The following is a 3,881-nucleotide window of genomic DNA, read 5'->3' as shown; positions in this document are numbered from 1 at the left end:
ATAGATGACATCAAAAGACTGAACTGTTTAATGCCTATTTTGCTTCAGTCTTCACTGAAAATGTTAATTGTGACCAGCTGCTTAACACAATTAATATTAACAATAATGTAGAAGGAACACAAGCCAAAATAGGGAGATAACAGGATAAAAAATATTAGACTAATTAGACGTATTCATCTGGACAGGGCCTGGTGAAATTCATCCAAGGGTACTTAACCTGAAGCAAATTTAGAACTATTTGCAATTATCTTTGAAAATCAATGGAAGAAGGGTGAAACTTTTGAAGGCTGGAGAAGGGCAAATATTGGACCTATCTTTTACAAAGGGAAAAAGGAGGAAAGATACTGGAAAAATTATTATGCAATGAATTTGTAAGCACTTAAAAGACAATAGGGTGATAAGTAATAGCCAACATAGATTTGTCAAGAACCAATCATTCCATATAAGCCTTATTTCTTTGTTTGACAATGTCACTGGATATGGGCAAAGCATTAGTCTTGATTTCTCTTGATTTTAGTAAGGTTTTTAATAAAGTTGCACTTGACACTTTCATAGGCAATCTAGGGAAATGTAGTCAAGATGAAATTGTTCTAGAGGAGGGTACAAACTAGTTGAAAACCCATATCTGAAGAATATGATTAATATTCAAACATATTAATCATATTTGAGAGCCTCTCAGAAGTCAGTCTTGGGTCCAGTATCATTCAACATTGTCATTGCCAACTTTGATAATCGAGTGGACAGTATGTTTATAAAATTTGCAGATGTCACACAGCTGGAAAAGGTTGTGAACTCTTTGAAGGACAGGATTTGAATTCAGAATGACTTTTCCAAAGCAGAGAATGTCAGAAATCAAAATGAAATTCAAAGTCAAAAGTACTGCACTTAAGAAGGAAAAATCAAATCACAAATACAAAATGGAGAATAACTGGGTAGGCAGTAGTGCTGCAGAAAAGGATTGGGGGGTTATAGTTGATCACAGATTGAATTGAATATGAGCCAACAATGTGATGGAGTTGCAAAAAGGACTAATATAATTCTGGGATGTGTTGATGGGAGTTTTTGCAAGATACTGGAGGTAATTTTCCTGCTGTACTCAGCACCAGTGATGCCTTCATTGGAATATTGTGTCCAGTTTGAGGCACCAGACTTTAGAAAAATGTGCACAGTTGGAGGGAGTCTACAGGAGAACAACAAACATCATAAAAGGTTTAGGAAAGCCTGACTTATGAGGACAGATTTAAAAATCTGAGTGTGTTTAGTCCTGAGAAACAAATACTGAAGGAGAACCTTGTAACAATCTTCAAATATGTCAAGATCTGTTATAAAGAAGACAGTGATCAGTTGTTCTCTGTGTTGACTGAAGGTTGGACAAGGAGTAATGGGCTTAATCTGCAGCAAGGGAGATTTAAATTAGACATTGGAAAAGCTCTCTAAGAATAAGGATAATTAAGCTCTGGAATAAGGTTACAAGGGAGATTGTGGAATCCTCATCATTGGAGGGTATTGAGAACAGATCAGAGAACAACTGTCAGGGGTGGTCTAAGTGTTCTTGGTCCCAGCTCAGCATGGATAGCTGGACTAGATGACCTCTTAAGATCTCTCCCAACCCTACATTTCTATGGTAATCAAGATTTTTGAGGTGCGTCTCCTATATTCCTTAGGGCAAAATCCTGCTCTTAGTCACAAAAGGCAAAGGAAGTTGTACGCTCCTGACAACATGATAAATATGATCAGGAGGGCTTTCAGTGTCCAATTTCCTTATTGCCTCTAAACACCCATGAAGTTTTGGCCATTTTCCACTGGTAGTTTAAGTTAACGGTAGATGGGGTTGCTAGCTATTTTGCAGGAATAGACCTCTGGGGACTGATCCAAAGCCAGTTCAATTTAACGGGAGTCTTTTGTTTTCATCGTTTGCAGTGGGCTTTGTATCAGACTTTCCTTAAGCAAATCAGAATCTTCTAGATATTCTTTAATTGAGAGATGCTTCATGTTCCTTCAATTTTTGAAGGATATTCTATTTTTATCAAATTCTTATTCAACTCTTTCAGCTTTTGTTGTGATGATGACAAATCTATTTGTATCTTATCAAAGGAGGTGATTCTCCTTTCATCTATCCTAGTTTCACGCTGGTGTATCACCTTGGCTATCAAAGGAGAAATTCCTGATTGATACCAAAATAAGCAAGAAAAGAATCAAGGTTAAAATCTTTTTCTTTAGCCTGCTTTTCCCTGCCTGAATTATTTGGTGAGGCCAAGATTTGATGTTGTGAAGTCTGGCATCCAAGTATAACAAATATTCCCAGGTTTGCAAAATTCTAAATAAAAATGTATGCATGGATATCTTAGCAATCTGCTCTGTTAGGAAGGAAAAGATATAAAGAGTAGAGGATTCAGAGCATTTTGGTTGAAAATATTGTTGCTTTTAAACATTGCTTCAGTGGGGTTGGTGCTCTTTAAGTAAATATATTTGATATGAGATGTGGTCTAAAATGTACACATCTTGGAACTTTTCTGCATGGAGTAATTGTCAGTTCTGGGAGTCTGAATTTCTCCAGGTTTCAAAAAGAACTGTCCTGTTGTCCCTCCCTCCCCAAGAGGTACCAACAAAATGAACGGAGGGGTTGGAGAGGCTACTGACCCCAAAAAATCTAAAGTTTCAAATAGACTTTAAAACATAGATGTCAGTGTTCTGCCTCCAGAAGCTCAATAATGTCTTTTGTTCAAATACCACGTGACTCTGCTTTCGGAGGGACTGGAACCATGAGAAGAGTTGATCCTCCATCGACCCTGCAATGTGCAAGCTCAGCAGATGTGGAAGGCACCAACTTTTTTTTTTCCAGAATAGTTATTGAACTTCCTTTGGTCATGTTACTGAAGGGAGTGAGCTGTATTGATGCTTCAGTCAATAAGCCCATATACTGCTCCTCATTACATCAGTTCAATCCCACAGACTTGTACAGCTGCAAATTGTATTACTTATATCATTCACATGGTGCCATAGGTGTGCCTCGTGGTTTTGCAAACATAAAAGAAGCCCATTTAGTGTGAAAACATGAGTATGAGATCAATGGGCTACTATTGTTGAGCTCTCTTGCTTTCAAATTGGATAGTTTGTTGTTCTACACTTGCAAATTGAACAACAAACCTTTTATCATTCTCAGGTGCTTACCACCCCTACCCCTGCTTATTCCCAAACAACAAAAGTTTTGCCGTGGCAAGTGCAAGTGTAAATGCTGCTTTGTTGTCAGGAGCACTCTTCTGCAGACAAACGAATGCCATTGGTGGAGGGTAGAAGTATTTTGTCTGCAAAAGTGCTGACAAACAGCATTTATCCCGCCTGACTTTCAGCGACAGAGCTGTATTGACACAGCCTTATCACTAAAAGCTGCATAGTATAGACATGACCTTAGAAAGATAATGATTATATAAGGATTTGTGACCAGGTATGATGTTAGGTGGATGAAGTAAAGTGAATCCTAACAGTGAACTCAAGCGGTAAGAAATGTGTTCTGAGGAGAAAATTGCAGAAGCTGAGGGCAGGGCTGCAGACAGAATTGCCAGGCCCCTGGGCAAGATTGGGGGAATGGCTATGGGACCCTAGAAGGAGTGGAGCCTCAGGTGGAAGGGATGTGGCTGGAATTACCCCTCTTTGTCCCCCAGCCAGTCCTTCAATGTTGCCTGGCCTGTTCCACATGGGGCTCTGGCAGCAATGTTGCTCCTGCTGCCTTTTAAATCACCAGACACGTGGGCAATTCACCCTCCTCCTCCTCGTTGGCATCCCTGTTTAAGGGTGTGCACATGGTATTTAGAAGAAGGAATGCATTTCCAAGCAGATGGTAAAGTGAAAGCATGGGAGGAGGAGCTAAAAGAAGATGAGAA

Source organism: Pelodiscus sinensis, chromosome 5 (assembly GCF_052426305.1).
Source record: "Pelodiscus sinensis isolate ZL-2025 chromosome 5, ASM5242630v1, whole genome shotgun sequence".
Taxonomy (NCBI): Eukaryota; Metazoa; Chordata; order Testudines; family Trionychidae; genus Pelodiscus; species Pelodiscus sinensis.
Note: the sequence above shows the minus strand (reverse complement) of the source record.